This window comes from Lynx rufus, unplaced genomic scaffold (assembly GCF_022079265.1).
Source record: "Lynx rufus isolate CCGP_SWC_20201006 ecotype Redwood Valley unplaced genomic scaffold, mLynRuf1.p SCAF_11, whole genome shotgun sequence".
NCBI classification, from domain to species: Eukaryota; Metazoa; Chordata; class Mammalia; order Carnivora; family Felidae; genus Lynx; species Lynx rufus.
Genome location: NW_025814825.1, coordinates 53,360,819 through 53,379,197, shown reverse-complemented (window position 1 = coordinate 53,379,197; position 18,379 = coordinate 53,360,819). Strand labels below are relative to the sequence as shown.

Here is an 18,379-nt window from a genome sequence, read left to right as displayed (position 1 = left end):
CAACAAAACAGGGATAGAAGGGAAATTCCTCAACCTGATAAAGACCAAATGATATTCCACCCCAAAAGATATATCCATGTTTTAATCCTTAGAACGTATGAATGTTACCTTATTTGGAGAAAGTGTCTTTGCAAATGTATTAAATAAAGCATCTTGAGCAGAGGAGATCATTCCAGATTATGCAGCTAACCTTAATCCAATGACGTGTCCTTATAAAAGACACACAAAAAAAGAGGGGGAGGTAATACAACTTGGAGGCAGACAATGGAACAATTCCTCCACAACTCCAGAAATACTGACAGCTACCAAAAACTGAAAGAGGAAAGGAATTTCCCTAGCACCTCTTGAGGGCGCATGCCTCTGTTCACACTTTGATTTTAGACTTCTGGCCTCCAGATCCGTGAAAGAATACGTGTGTGTGTGTGTGTGTGTGTGTGTGTGTGTGTGTGTGTGTGTATGCGTGCACGTGTGTGTATGTGTGTGTGTTAATTTGTTATAGCAACCATAGAAATCTAATATAAATGATATCTATTTAAAAAAAAAAGTAAGAGCAGCTGACATGATACTTAATGGTTAAAGGCTAAATGTTTTCCCCCTAAGATCAGGAACAAGACAAAGACGTCTGTTCTTGCCAATTCTATTCAACATTCTACTACACATTATAGAAAGGGAAATAGGCAATAAAGTGAAATAAAAGGTATCCAAACTAGAAAGGAAGAAATAAAGCTCTTGCTAGTTGCAGATGACATGATCTTGTATACAGAAGTTTTAATGAATCCACAAAAAATTATTAGAAATAATAAATGAGTTTAACAAATTTTTAGGGTAAAGGAAAAATATACAAAACTCAATTGAATTTCTGCACACTAGGAATGCAAAATTGTAAAAGAAAAATAATCAAAACTCAATTTACCATGGTATCAAAAAGAATAAAATATTTAGGAATAAATTTAACAAAGTATAACACCTATACTGTAAAAACTAAAAACTAAAAACCTCTTTGATCTTGCCTGCAGCAACTTCTTACTCAACACGTCTGTGGAGGCAAGAAAACAAAAGCAAAAATGAACTACTGGGACCTCATCAAAATAAAAAGCTTCTGCACAGCAAAGGAATCAATCAGCAAAACTAAAAGGCAACCGACAGAATGGGAGAAGATATTTGCAAACGACATATCAGATAAAGGGTCAGTATCCAAAATCTATAAAGAACTTATCAAACTCAACACCCAAAAAACAAATAATCCAGTGAAGAAATGGGCAAAAGACATGAATAGACACTTCTCCAAGGAAGACATCCAGATGGCCAACCAACACATGAAAAAATGCTCAACATGACTCATCATCAGGGAAATACAAATCAAAACCACAATGAGATACAACCTTACACCTGTCAGAATGGCTAACATTAACAACTCAGGCAACAACAGATGTTGGCGAGGATGCAGAGAAAGAGGATCTCTTTTGCGTTGTTGGTGGCAATGCAAGCTGGTGCAGCCACTCTGGAAAACAGTATGGAGGTTCCTCAAAAAACTAAAAATAGAACCACCCGACAACCCACCAATTGCACTACTAGGCATTTATCTACGGGATACAGGTGTGCTGTTTCGAAGGGACACATGCACCCCCATGTTTATAGCAGCACTATCCACAATAGCCAAAGTATGGAAAGAGCCCAAATGTCCATCGATGGATGAATGGATAAAGAAGAGGTGGTATATATATACAATGGAGTATATATACTCCAACAACAGAGTATTACTTGACAATCAAAAAGAATGAAACCTTGCCATTTGCAACTATGTGGATAGAACTGGAGGGTATTACGCTAAGTGAAATTAGTCAGAGAAAGACAAAAATCATGTGACTTCACTCATGTAAGACTTTAAGAGACAAAACAGATGAACATAAGGTAAGGGGAGCAAAAATAATATAAAAACAGGGAGGGGGACAAAACAGAAGAGACTCATAAATATGAAGAACAAACTGAGGGTTACTAGAGGAGTTGTGGGAGGGGGGATGGGCTAAATGGGTAAGGGGCATTAAGGAATCCCCTGAAATCAATGTTTCAGTATATGCTAACTAATTTGGATGTAAATTTTAAAAAATTAAAAAATTAAATTAAAAAATAAATAAATAAAAATTTAAAAATGTTGAGGAAGGAAATTAAAGATGGCCTAAATAAATGGAAGGATAGCCTGTTTTCATGAATTGGAAAAAAAAATATTGTTAATATAGCCATACTTTCCAAATTGGTCTACAAATTCATCTCACTCCCTATAAAAATCCCAGCTGGAGTTTTCGTTTTGTCTTGTTTAAAATTGACAGACTGATCTTAAAATTCATATGGAAATTCAAGGAACCATAATAGCCAATTGAAAGAAAAGGAAATTCAAATAAAGGAAAGAATACTCTTTCAAATAGTGCTGGGACAAGTGGACATCTACAAGGAGAAAAAAAAAAGCTCCTCTCTCACAATATAGACAATAATTAACTCAGAATGGATAAAAGGCCTAAATGTAAGAACTCAAATATAAAACTGTTAGAAGAAAACACAGAAGTAATTATTCCTGGAGTTGGGTTAGACAACAGATTCTTAGACATGACACCAAAAGTGTAAGTGACAAAATACACAATAAACTGGATGTCATGAAAATTAAAAAATTTTTGAGTTTCAAAGGACACTGTAAACTAAGTGAAAAATAACACACATAATGGGAGAAATATTTTCAATTCACATATTTAATAAAGGACTTACATGTAGAAAATATAAAGACTTCCTAACACAAAGTAAGTAATGGGAAAGGATCCTAATAGTCATTTCTCCAAGAGAGAAATGTAAATAGCCAATGAGCACATGAAAAGATGCTCAATATGAATAGCTATTATAGCAACACAAATCAAAACTATGAGATACTACTACCCACAAGAGTAGCAGTAATCAAAATGCTTGACAATAACAAGTGTTGACAAGGATGAGGAGAAACTGGAATCCTCATACACTTCTGATGGGAATGTAAAACGGTGCACCCACTTTGGAAAACAGTCTGGCAGTTCCTCAAAAGTTTAAACATAGAGTAACTATAGAGCTCACAAATCCACTCCTAAATATATCCCCAAGAGAAATGAAAAACCTCTCCACAAAAACTTGTACACAAAGGTTCACAGAAGTATTATTAACAATAGCTAAAAAGCAGAAACAACCCAAATTTCCAACAGCTGATATATATACATAAATACAATGTGGTATATCCATACAATGGAAAATATTTTGACAGAGAAAAGGAATTAAATACTGATTCATGTTACCTTATGAATAAACCTTGAGATCATGCATTTTCTTATGCTTAAAGAAGTCCATTATAAAAAAAAAAAAACTCACACACACATTTTGTGTCATCTCATTTATAGGCCCAGAAGACAAATTTATAGAAACAGAAAGGAGAATAGTGCTTACCTAAAGCTGTGATTTTGAGAGGAAATGAGGAGTCACTGATAATACATATAGGGTTTCCTTTTGCAGGTATAAAATGGTTCTAAAATTGTGACGATTGGTCAACTCAGTGAATACACTAAAAGCCACTGAATTGTATACTTTATTTTTTTATGTTTATTTATTTAATTTGAGAGAGGGAGAGAGAGAGAGAGCATGAGCAGGGTGAGGACCAGAGAGGAGAGAGAGAATCCCAAGCAGGCTCTGCACTGTCAGTGCAGAGCCCAATATGGGGCTCAATCCCATGAAATCATGACCTAAGCCAAAATCATAAGTCAGACACTCAACTGACTGAGCCACCCAGGTGCCCCCAAACCATTGAACTGTTTACTTTAAATGGGTGGATTTTATGGTATATGAATTACATCTCACTAAGGCTATATTAAAAGAAAATATTGGGGTTTTGTAATAAGTTACCAAAGATGGCTTCACCTAGAAATTTTGACTCCCATTCTCTCCTAAGCCTTTCTGGTTACAAAAGACATCTATAGATTTAAAATTATACCACTGTCAAATATAGAGGACTTTAAAGTTGAATGTTTTAAACAAATAGAGCATATTTTCCTTTTAAAAACTAGTGGTCTATCATTGCTTTTTACAAAATAAATACTATATAGTAAATAATAAAGGAAATACATGGATCAAGGAAAAAATATTCAGCTACCAGAGAGAAACTTAAGCTGAAAATAGTTTTAATGTAATGATTAAGCAGATAGGATTTATCCACATATGCAAGGATGATTAAATATTTGAAGGTCAAGTGATGTAATCTATCCCATCAGTAGGATAAAGAATAATAATCCTTTGTTCATATCAACAGATACAGAAAAATAATTTGACGAAATCCAACATCAATTCATGATAAAAACTCTCAGCAAACTAAGAATAGAGGGGAACTTCCTCATCTTGATAGCGAACATCTACAAAAAAAATCATTCTTAATGGTGAGAAACTAGATTCTTTCCTTCTAAGAAAAGTAACAAGACAAAACCTCCCCTATTCAGCACTGCACTGAAAGTTCTAGCCAATGCAATAAGATAAGAAAAGAAAATTAAAGATATACAGAATGGAAACAAATAAGACAGTCTGCTCACTGGTGATGTAATTATCTATGTAGAAAATCCCAAAGAATCAACAAGAAAATTCCTGGTATAGCAAGGTTGAGGATACAAAGTTAACAAATCAAAATCCATTACTTTCTTATATACCAGCAATGAACAATGAATACTTGATATTAAAGACACACATTATTCATATTAGCACCAACAAAATAAAATAGGTATAAATCTAACAAGATATATATAAGAGCTATATGAGAAAAATTACAAAATTCCAATGAAAGAAATCAGAGTTATCTTTTGATCTAGGTTTCTCATTGTCAGAAGGGATCTACAAATATGAAAGAGAGGAAAGCAAGAATAATGTGATGTTGTATAGCATCATTATGCAGTTTAGACAGACAGATGCATGAGATACAGATGTACACATATTTCTATAAATAGATACAAATATGCACATTTGCATATTTCCTGGCTCTATCTTCTGAGATGATCTGTAAATACATCAAAAAGCAATAAACAAGCCAGTGCCCTAATGTTGGTTTCTAAACAATATTCTTCACTAAAAAATGTGGATTCCTTGAGGAAATTACTTATTCCAGCAAGGAATTAACAAGATTTGCATGGAATTTTTTTGCATGTGTGCCAGAAAGTGGATGAGTGCACAAAGAACAATGGGGACATGTCTAAATGGGGACAGTAGCCACACTAAAAGAAGCTCATACGGCCCAAATCTGGGACAGTTTGAGCAACAAAATAGAGAAGAAGAGCAATAGATTATAAAACATTGGATAAAATAAATATTGGTGAATTCATACAATTCTTTAGGTGAAGAAAAAATCAGGGGGAATTTAGAAGGAATAATAAAACAAGATATCACCATTCAGTAACCATGATAGTAATAACTTTCACACATGAATGTTCAGTGGATGCTAAAATTATTAGGTAAAAGTTTTTAATAAAAAAACAGAATACTTACATAATCTAAAAGTATCTCTCCACAGGTGTTTATTAATTTACAAAGGAAAAACTGTGTCTTTACAGTTGAGAAAACTGGAACCATTTTAACCACTTTAACCAATATATAAAATTACCCTCTACAGGAATGTTCATAGCAGCCTCATTCATGATATCCTAAAGTGAAAACAACCCAAATGTACATCAACTCATGAGTGGATAAACAATATGTGCTATATTCATGCAATGAAATATTATTCAGCTATACAAAAGAGTGCAGTATTCAAACATATCACAGCATGGAGGAACTCTGAAAACATTATACAAAGTAAAATAAACCAGACACAAAAAGCCACATATTGTATATTACCTTTATATGAATATCACAAATAGGCAAATGTAGAGACAGAAAGTAGATCAATGGTTTCTAAAAGATGAAAAGAGAGTGTTTAGGGAGGTATGTGATTTCTTCTGAGGTGACAGAAATACTCTGGTATTAGTAATGATGGTTGCAAAACATGAATACACCAAAAACCCTTAATTGTACATTTTTAAAATGGTTAAAATGGAAAATTTTATGGTATACAAATTATATCTCAATAAAAATTATTTTTCAAAAAAAACCTTAGAATGACACATTTTGGTGCCTGAAACTAATCCTAAGGAATCATCCCAAATTGGGTACATTCTTCAAAATAAAGACTGAAATTGTCCCAGATTTAAAAAGACTACAAAGGCATTACAAACTAAACTCTGTGTTGGATATTGGATATGATCCTAAGTCAGGAAAGGATACCCAAACCTGGCAAAAAAGAACATCAAAATCTAAAAAGGACAGTATAAGAAGGGAAAACCACAGACAATTTCACATATGAACATAAATGCAAAATTTATTAAGAAAGCAAATTCAGCAATAACAAAGTGCTATCTTTTAATAAAAGATAATAGGTCAATTAGAAATGTTAAATAAAATCTACAAGTTAGATTAGTAAATTCCATTAATTTTACTTCCTTGTTTTTCAAGGAATGTCCTTGTTTTTCAGTAAATACACATAAAAATATTTAGGTTTAAAGATGCATCATGTCAGCAACTCACTCTTAGTTAAGAAAAAATAATAAATGATAGATAAATAGATGGATAGGTAGATAGTTGTAGACAGTGGTTAAAAATAATTAAAAGAAACATAATTACAGATGCTACTGATATTAGAGAGTCTAAGAGAACATAATGAACACCATTATAACAAATTAACTGAAGACACTGATTTCTTGGATTAATTCCTGAAAATATACCTCATCGAAACATATTCAAGAATAAAAACTTATTCAAGAATAAAAATACCATCTAAATAGGTTTATAATCATTACATATACTGAATTTTGTAGTTAAAATTATACACACAAAATTGTTTTTGAACACTTGACTTATAGATTACCATAAAATATTAAGGAAAAAATAGTTCCAGCCTTATAAATACTGTTTCAAAGTATTAAAAGGAACACTACTCAAATCATTTTACGAGCCCCACATAACCTTACCACAAAGAGCTGACAAGAATATTCAAGAAAATCACATGCAAATCTCACATATTAACATCAATAAAAAAATACTTATCAACATATTAGCAAACCAAAAAACAAGTAACACATTTTGACTAAATGAGACTTAACCCAAATTTGGGGGTAATTTTAGGTTAATAATAACATAATTAAAATAACTTCCCACAGTAAATTATTTAGCAGAAAAATCAGATAATCATCCCAAAAAAATACCTTTGATAAATATCCATCCATTCATGACAAAATAAACCCTTAGCAAACCAGAAAAAAAGGGATCTTTCTTAAAATCGTCTACAAAACCCACAGTGAACATCATTCTTACTGAGAAACACCGAAAGTATTTCATCAAAGCTCAGAACTAATATTGGATGCTTGTTAATTTCTATTCAACACTGAACTAGAGGTTGCTGCTGAAATGATAAGGTAAGAAAAATAAAAAGCTGTAAGACCCAGAAAGGAAGAAACAAAACTACCATTATTTGTATATGATCTGGTCATTATAAAAAACTAAAAAAATCTATATATGTTATTAAAATACAGCAAGTTGTTAGACATAAAAGTAATATAAAAAAACTGCATCTCCATATATCAGCCCAAAAAGAAATGAAGAGATAATGTCCTGGTTGAATAGCGCCCCCTCAAAATTCATGTCCACATTGGACCTCGGAATGAAAACTTATTTGAAAATAGGGTCTTTGTAGATGTAATTATCTAAGTAAAATGAGGTCTCACAAGATTAGAGGGGGCCCTAAATCCAATGATTGATGTCCTTATAAGAAGGCCATGTGAAAACACATACACACACACACACACAGGAAGAAGGTAATGTGAAGACAGAGGCAGAAATTAGACTGATGAGAGAAGTTACCACTAAAGAACACTTAAGATCTCCCATAGTTACCAGATTCTGGAAAAGGCAAGAAAGGATTCTTCCTCAGAATCTTTGGAGGAAGTGTGGCCCAGCTGGCACCTTGATTTCAGACTTCTAGCCTATAGAATTGTGAGAGGATAAATTTCTGTTGTTGTTAGCCATCAAATTTGTAGTAATTTGTTATGCCAGCCTTAGAAAACTAACAGAGATATCATCTAAAAAAAAGTATAAAAAATATCAAACACCTAACAATAATTCTATAAAAAAGTTATTACTATTACAGACCATTAAAGGAATGGACTTTTCATTTCTGGGACAACTGAATATCCATATTTTTTAAAAATGGATCGCTACCCAGTTGGATTAAAACTAAATATGAGAGGCAAAACTACAAAATGGTGGTAGGAAATACAGAAAAACTGAAGTAGGAAAGCATTTGTGCAAGACACAAAATACAACCCATAAAAGATTAATCATTTCCATATTAAAATTAAAAGTTCTATTCATCAAACAACATCATAAAAAGAGCAGAATGAAAATCCACCATCTGGGAGAGAACAGGTTTGCAAAGTATACAGCTAACAAAGGATTGATAGCAAGAAGAAGGATACACAAAACAACTAAAATGAAAAAAATGGGCAGAAGAGTATATGGACAATAAACATGAAAAGATGTTCCACCTTATTAGTAATTAGGGAAATGCAAATTAAAACTAAGTGGGGACATCATGCCATACCCATCATATTGACCAAGTTTATTTTAAAAATCAAACAACACCGGGGCGCCTGGGTGGCTCAGTCGGTTGACCGTCCGACTTCAGCTCAGGTCATGATATCACGGTTCGTGGGTTCGAGCCCCGCGTCGGGCTCTGTGCTGACGGCCTGAAGCCTGCTTGGGATTCTGTGTCTCCCTCTCTCTCTGCCCCACCCCCACTCGTGCTCTCTGTCTCTGTCTCTCAAAAATAAATAAATGTTAAAAATAAATTTTAGAAAAAAAATCAAACAACACCAAATTTTGGAGAGACTGTAGAGGACTAGATATTTCCTTTCACGACTAGTGGGAATATAAATTAGTAAAATGATGTTGGAGTATAGTTGGGTAAAATCGAATATGATACTGCCTATGACCAAGCATTTATAATACTAAGGAATTAGCTCAGAGAAACCTATATATGAAACAAGAAAAGACTAAATAAGGACATATACAACTGTTCATAATACCAAAACTTGGTATATTCCAAATGCCATCCACAGAACAGAAAATATAAAAAGGATCTACATATATCTAGCACTGCGTTTCTAATCTCCCTCTACACCAAACCTACTTCTCCTCCAAAATTCATCATCTCCATTAATGACAACTCCATGCTTGCAGGTTGAGGCCAAAAGTCTAATTCATCTTTCACTTGTTCTCTCTTCCACTCTATTTCCAATCCCTTTGTCTATCCAATCTCTCTTGGCTCTACCTTGAAAATATATTCAGAATCCAACCAGCCCTCAAAACTAGCCTCCTTCATCCCAGATGCTATCACCTATTTCTTAGATTATTCTTAAATTATTCAGTGTTCCCAGTTACCACTTGAAGGTCATCATCACTTCACCCAACCCATTCTAAAATTACCCAGCCCACCTATTCCAAATGATAAGCATATACCCATTTCAGGGTTTTTAAACTAGCTTTCAACTTGTTCCTCAGATTCTGGCATGGTTCCCTCCCTAACCTCTTTCAGGTCTGTACTCACATACGGTCTTTGTGATGTCTTCTCTTACTACCCTATTTAAATTCAGCAACCTAAAACTCCTTATCCTCTTTCATCATGCTTTCTGTTTCCTCCATAGCACTTATTACCATTTAAATACATTTTATTTCCATTTTTATTATCTACTTCCCCCAATTAAAATACATATCCAACATATTTGATTTTTTAAAAGGTGTCTGAGGAAAGCATACAATGCTTAACAATAGATGCAAAATTCAAAAACAGACAAACCAAATGAATGGTTTGCTTGCCAACACATATTTTTAAAAAAACACAGTGGAAAGCAAGGAAACAATTAACACAATATTATGAATAATGGTTATTGCTTTCAGGGATAATGAAAGGAATGCTATCATGGTGACACACATGAGGTCTTCTGGGAGTACTGCAATATCGTCTTAGCTCAGGTAGACAAGATGTTTACTTCATCATTGTTCTAAAACTATCTGTGAATGCTTTCCAATAGTCTTTTGTCCATATGCAGTCTTTCCCAGTTTTTCAAAGAGCACTAGGAAAAAGATAAGTACTACACATCCCAAAATTACCTTAAAAAGTAGAGCTATAGAGATAAGTATTTCTCCAAATTATCCATATGAGATTTTAACCATATTTTCCAAAATTCCAGATCCCATAACATATCATGATGTTTATAAAAACAATAATCTTTTTTGCCTACATATTTTGTTCATTTCAATAAATCTGCTCTATTACTTCTTTACACATCTGTGTATTTCCATCACTTCCCACATATTCACGAACCATAAAATTTTAAAATATCTGTCTTCCATCTTAAAATTATTCCCAACACAGTATTTGATACAGAGTCAACAATTTTTGTTGAAAAGATTTCAGACACTCATCATGCAGAGAAATAAGCCAGGATGAAGACCATGAATATCATGTTTGTCGGTATTTACTAACATGTGTTAACTAACAACGTATTTATAAAGTTGTCCTGCATCACTTTCCAAAACTTCTGATGGCTAAAATTTTAGACAAATCACAAAAACTCAATAATTTAATAAAATAGCTTTGAATACTTCAATGTAAAAATAACTCCCATTATATCAAATTTAAGAAGCTAAAAGAACTCATTTTATGTAACCAGATGTAGCATCATTATAAAAACACATTTTAAGTAAATGTAATTTCAAAGATTTTTTAAAGTACAGAATTAATATAGTACCACAGAAGCATTATCATTAGACTCACTACTTAACTTTATAATTTTTTCAGAAGTATAACTGAAATCTGTTTTCTTTCACTTGAAAAAAAAAATTACTTAGTGGATTGTTACAACTATAAATTGTAAATGATAATGTTTAATATGTTCCTATGTGTTAAAACTTATTGTGCCTTTTCACAGGTTAAAAGAACACAGCAGTAGAGGAAAGCACCTAAATAAAAGTCAAGAATAGCTGAGGCTTCCGCTATCACAAAAAAACCTCCTACTGTAAGCTCTACAAACATGTAAGTGCAAAGAATGTTATGAGATCTCTTATTTAACAAGGCTAAGAAATCAAGACCACAAGGGCTCTGGTACCCAAAATCATGACAGCAAAGTTGAAATCTCTTAAATGATAATACCAATTAATAAAACACCCTAACACTATAAAAGGAGTCTTTTTTGAGAAATGGGAATTCCTATAAATACAGGAGGCTTGTTCTCTTATCCTTTAAATGTAAAAAAAAAAAAAAAAAAAAGATTCAACTAGTCCTGAAGTAGGTCGGTAGCAGCAATGGCCTTGGGTGTCTCTGAACTTTTATGTCTCAATCCTTTTCTAACAATGGCAAAATAATGTATTTTGGTAACTATACATTAAAACTCACCCTTCTTTCATTATTACAAATTATCATAAACCATTAGATTATAATAGTAAACCTGTGAGGTCAAATCACAGATTTCTATTTTTTAAATAAACTTTTATTAAGCACAAAATGTATATATCATACATATTATATTACACAAATTGTAAGGATATAGTTCAATGACTTATCACAAAGTGAACACATACGTGTAACCACTTTAGAAGCTTCCCTGTTGCTCATCCCAATCACTACTCCATTCTGCTTAGCCTAGACAAGACAATCCCTATCATAACTTCTAAAACCATAGATTAGTATTTCCTGGTGCTAAACTTCACTTAAATGGAAACATATCATATTCTTTTGATTCTGACTTCTTTTGGTCAACATTATTTTGGTGAGATACAACTGCATGGATGCACAGAGATGATTCTTTCATTTTCATTATTGCATATCATTTCATTTTAAGAATATATCTTCTCCATTGGAAATGATGACAGATAGTTCACTCGTTTCCGATTATTGATTATTACAAATAATGCTGTCATGAGTATTCTATATGACTATAGTGCAAACACATATGCATTTGTCAGATATATAACTAGAATAACTATTTCAACAGATTCATACATTCTATACATGAGTGTGAGTGTACTGAAATTTAGCATAAACTGTCAAAAGTTAGTGCCTCTACCAGTTTCAACACACTTGATATTAGCAGTTTTGTAAATTTCAGCCACTTAAGCGGATATGTGGTGGTACTTCAATGTTGTCTTGAATTGTTCTAGTGACTAATAAGGTTGAGCAAAATATGTACTTTGGCCATTTGAATATCCATTTTTGTGAAGTACCCATTCAAGACTCTTACACATTTTCTATTATCTGACATTTTATTGATTCTTAGTACTCATCTACTTCTCTGACTTCTCTTTCAAGGAGCCAGTCCTTTTTGTTTGGCTTTATGTGTTGCAAATACCTCCCCCAATGAAACCTGCCTTTTCACCTTATTTTTAGATATTTTTAGATGTATATAGTTCAGTTTATCATTTCTCATTTACTAACAGTATCTAATTGTATCTTAAAAGTCTTTTTTGTCAATGATATAAAGATATTTGCCCGTGTCATCTTCTATAATCCTTATCATTTCACCTTCCATATTTAGATCTACCACTGATGTCAAACTGATTTTTGTGTCTGGTATAAAGTAGGGCCTGTTACTCATTTTTTCAATTGTATGTCTTATTGGCCCACAATAATTTATCATAAAAACATCTCTGTAGTTCAACTTTCTTATAAATTAAATGTCCATAAACGTGTAGGTCTGCCTGCGGAATTCCTACTTGCCACATCGGTCTACTTCTTTATCTTTGCAACAACATTTAAATACTATAGCTTCAAAATCAAGAGATTTGGTAGAGAAGTCTTCTAGCTCTGTCCTTCTTAGTTTGTTTCAGCTGTGGTTGGTTGTTTGCATTTTCAGATAAATTTTAGAATATGCAAGTCTATTTCTAAATATATATATGTATATATGGCTGCAATTTTGTTTGGGATTACATTAAATTTACATATCAATTTGAGAAAACAGACATATCTACAATATTCGATTTTTCAATTATAATATATCCTTTATTTATTTAAGTCTTATTTATTTCTCACAATAAGGTTTTATAATTTTTGTGTAAAGTTCCTGAATACATTTCATTGCATTTATTCTGTAGGTGTTAACGCTCTTATGGTAACATAAATTGTACTGCTTTTAAGTTACTGTTTTCAAATAACCAACTTTGTTAATTTTTTTAGCTACACAGATCATCTTCATCACATGTTTCTTTTCTATTTCATTAATTTATATTCTTATCTCGTATTCTCTTCCTTTTTCCTATCTTTATTTACTTTTTCCTTTTGGGATTAATCTGTCCTTTTTCAATTTCTCAAGATTATGTTTACAACACTGATTTTCAGGCTTTTAAAAAATATTTTCTAATAAATGCATTTAAAGTTATAAATGTCCCTCTTGGTGACACCATACACATTTTGATCTGTCATCATTCAGTACAAAATATTTTCTAATTTTTAGTATAGTTTCTTTAACCAATTAGTTTTAATAAATTTATTAGGGGTTTCTTAGTAACTTTTGTGTTCATTTCAATTACTTTGTAGGGTCTGAATTTTTTTAAATTTGTTGAGACTTACATTAAAATCCGCCATATGGTATATTTTGGAAAATGTTCCATATGTACTTGAAAAACACTGTATATTCTGCAGTCATAAGATAATATGCTCTCAAATATCAAAGAACACAAATTTATTCATTCAGCTGTTGAAATCATATATATCTTTACTGTTTTTTGTGTTTTTGTTTTTTGTCTCCTTATGCTGAGTTACCAAGGTAAAGGCATTAAAAATATCTCAGTATGACTTGTCCCTTTTATTCTGTCAAATTTTGCTTTATTTAACACAGTATTATAAAGTACATACAATTCACTGTTATATCTTCCAGGTAAATGCCTGATTTAAATTCTTATCTGTCTGACATTAATAAAGCTACACCAACTTTCTTTTGTTTACCAATTGTGTGGTTTTTTTTTCCATTCTTTTACTTGCAATTTTTCTAAATATTTGTATACTTTGTATCTTTTCTATGCAGCGTGGGCTAGGTTTTGTTTTATACCAAGTCCAAAAATCCTTACCTTCTGGTTGAAATATTTAGTCTCTCACATTTAGTATAATTTGCAATATTTATTTCCTTACACTTAGTGTAATTACTGACTTGCATTTAGTATAATATATAGAGTTAAATACATCATCCTCTTACTTCCTTTATATATGTCTCAACTGTACTTTGTTTTTTTCCATTCTTTTTTTGTCTTCTTCCAAATCCAGTAATTAGTATTCTCATTTTCCCTTCTATTAGTTTGTTAAATATGAAGTTTTACTTTTATTTTTGTTACCTAATGATTACAATATAAATCTTTAGTTATTGTCTACTATAAATTAGTTCTTTTATCCATTCCCACTTATTACAAAAACCTCAATACTTTGAACACCACTTACCCTTCTCCCTCACTTATGTTTTGTTATTATCATGCATTTAAGTTTTTATATCCATTTAAGCCTCTATTTTGATTATAGTTTAATTTAATGAATAACCACTTCAATTTACTCTTAATTTCTCTATTCCTTCTGGTATCTGGGATCATTTTGCTTCTACTTCAATATCATTTCCTTTATTTAGTATTTCCTTTATTGCAGGAAAATACTGTCAAGTTCTTTTGATTCTTGTTTTTCTGAAAATATCCTTATTTTGCTTTCATTTTTCAAGGAAACTTTACTGGGTGCAAAATTTTAGGCTGATGATTATCTTCTTTCAGCAATTTGAAGACACTGTGTCTTCTAGATTTCATTTTTTGAGTTAAGAAATCAGTTGTCAGTCTTAATATTGTTCCTTTAAAGAGAATATGAGTTTTTTTCCCCTTAGACTGCTTTTAAATTTTTCTCTTTATGTTTGGATTTTCATCAGTTTTACCGTGATATTTCTAAATATAAATTTCTTTGTAGCTATTCCCCTTAGTACTCATAGAATTTTTTCTATTTGTGGCTTGATGTTCTTTATCACTTTTGAAAATTCTCAGTCATTAAGACTTTAAATAGTGCTATACATTATTTTCTCTTTTTCTTCCTCTTGACTCCAATTACATACATGTTAGGTCATTTCTACAGGTCCCTTAAATTTCCTTCCTTATTTTATTTTTCATTCTTCTCTTTCTTTATTTCAGCATGGGTATTTCTTTCCAACCTATCTTCCATTTCATTAATTCCCTCCTCAGCTGTATCTAAGCTGTTGTCAAACCCATCTAAGGAATTCTTCATTCATTTAATATATTATTCATTTCTATAAACCCCATGTGATTCTTTAGTAAAAGTTTCTACTTGTCTCCTAATGTTTTCTACCTTTTATTTTAAAGTTTCTGTCTGAAAACAGCATTATCCTCTAGCTATGATACTAATGGCTGTTTCATATCTTGTCTTTTTCTAAACCTTATCATTTTTTTTTATTTTGTCAGACATTGCACGTTGTTTTAAGAAATAATTTGAGGCTCTATACAATATTATCTTCCTCAAGAGAGGATTTACTTTTGTTCTGTCAACTACTTAGTCTCTAGACAGGTCACCATAATCTAATGATTTAAAGTGGACTTATCCACTCTAGTAGGTTTAGAATTTCAGGGACTAAACCAAGTCTTTAAGTATGTAGTAGAGCCCATCTTCCTTAGCACATTTGGAAATCCAATTTTGGTCCTCCATATTAATTGGCAAAAGCTCTGCTCAATTTCTTAGACAGCTTTCTAAAGAGACAATAGATGCACAAAATCCCAATCTTACCTCCCTTGACATAGATGTTGACCCACAAATTCTCACTGTCTTGATAATTCTCAGATGCCTAAAAAGATGTAATTCCTAATTTTTCTCAGTGGAAATAATATTCCAAAATAATCCATTTCACCAATGAAAAAAAACTCCAAACACACATTTACCATCACTTCAACAAAGCAGCCTATCTACTAAACCATATCCACTAAAAAATGACACCAGTTCTGGGTGATAAAAACTTAAAATCAATCTGTACAATGCACATAGTTGCTCTCACATATATATACTAAAGTATGTATCAGGCTTATTCATCAATGATATAATTTAAAAAATGTTTTAGATATATAATTGACAAATAAACCTGATATATACTTTAATCAATATATGAGGGCAAATTTAACATTAATCTAACAAGTATCAAAACTTTAAGAAAGCTAAAAACATTAAGAATAACAGAAAAAATATTTTAGCGCTCACCAATATTTTTTAAAAACAAAGAATAAAAGTAAAACATTAAAGTATTGTGTGTATCTATAATATATTTATAATAAGGTGTTGAAAATAATTTACAAATTATTTTAGTGAATTCTCTTAAAGGTACTCAATGTTATTTGTGCATATACTAATATTGCCATGATTGATAATTACATTCTTCCATGTAGAAGTTCATTATGGAAATTTTCAGGAAGGGAAACATGTAAAAATCTGAGCAAACTCCATTTGAGTGGTGAGCAACAAGTAACACTCATTTGACTTCATTCAAAGAATACCCATGGCTCACTTTTCTATTTACATCTATTAATATGCTTTGCTGAACACTGCTATAGCCATTATTATTACTGTAAATTATCATGCCTCTTTCTGCAGAAGCAGTTATCTTTTCCTGTTTGGTATGATACAGTAGCTGGAACATATGCAAAAATATGTTAAGCAGATTGATAATGCCTTAATCACTAAATCACAATTCCTCTTGCTATCAGAGCAAAAATACAAAGAGGAAAAGTTGGAAATGTTAAAATAGAAAGTAAAATGCAATGTATAGCTTATATAAAAGAAAAAAGTGATTTATTGGTTTTATTATTCATAAAAATATAAAGAATAACAATGTATTGATTAGACAAAAAATAATAAAAATTAATAAAATAATCCAAAGGAAGTCTTACCTTTTTTTTTTTTAATTCCACCTTTCTTTTTCAAAAGAAAAAAATTAGAATGTATGTTTGAAAGTGAAGGGGGTAGAAAACAAGTCAAAATTTGGTGAAAAATTATATTTCATTCAAATACATATGTATTTTCACGATGAAAGTTTAAATGAATGTGTAGTGTCTAAAAACAACAGAGTCATTTCCCAGGTTTTACAAAGGTAAATATTTGAAAACAACAAAAGTCCTTTTTTTTTTTCATGTTTGTTTATCACTGAGAGAGAAACAGAGCCTGGGGGAGGGGCAGAGAGCGAGGGAGACACAGAACCCAAAGTAGGCTGCAGGCTCCCAGCTGTCAGCACAGATGCGGGGCTTGGACTCAGGAACCATGAGATCATGACCCAAGCCAAAGTCGGATGCTCAACCCGAGCCACCCTGGTGCCCCAAAAATTCTATTTTAAAACTCATACAGATAGAAAAAATAATAACTGAAAAATGAATGAACAGTATTTCCAACATAAAGAGAACATTATGGTTATAAATAGACAATACACTAAACAGGAAACTCAAGTGGCAAATGAACACATAAAAGATGTTTAGTCACTGTAGTAATCTGGGTATGCACAATAAGTATCCATGAGATAGCATTCACATCCATTGCATGTGTAAAAGAAAAATCATCTCACAATTACCAAATGTTGGTGGTGATATGAAGCAACAGGTACATTCACACCTAGCTGGTGAAAGTATCCATTAACACAGTGACTTGGAGTGCAATTAGGCAACATTTGGTAAAGTTGCTGTGAATATGCTCAGACTCAACAATTTCACTTTTAACTATCTAGACACACACACACACACACACACACACACACACACACACACACACACCCTACAGAAACTCTTGCATATCTGCATAATAAAACCAGTATAAGATGTACAATGTAACACTGTTTATAACAACAATCTACCTAAATGCACAAGCTCTGCATGTCATAGGAAATTAGATGATGAAACTGAAGAAATGCTTTTAAAATTTGCAAATGACATTAAAATATGAATGCAAAGAAGAAAAAAATCACAGGGCAGATATCAAAGCTCAACGTTACATTGGTAAGCAAACTTGCTCATCTGAATTGAACATATCAGTCCTTGTAAGTAATGCATACAGAATTAGCATATCTATGTAATCAGGAAACATTTTAAAGTCAATCGTTTAAAGTGATAATGACTACATAGAAAATGTGTTATTTCATACCTTTGCTATACAAGAGAATTTCATTAGTTGAAATAAACAGGGAAAAAGAACAAGAATGCTTCCCTGAAAATATTTAATAAACGCTACTACTATACAAATATAAAA

At 31.9% G+C, this 18,379-nt stretch overlaps 1 protein-coding gene across 2 annotated transcripts in view; it reads right to left on the bottom strand.

Moving 5' to 3' along the window:
* ATRNL1 (attractin like 1) overlaps positions 1-18,379 on the bottom strand; it is a 779,266-nt gene that overhangs the window by 658,571 nt on the left and 102,316 nt on the right. The window lies entirely within an intron of this gene.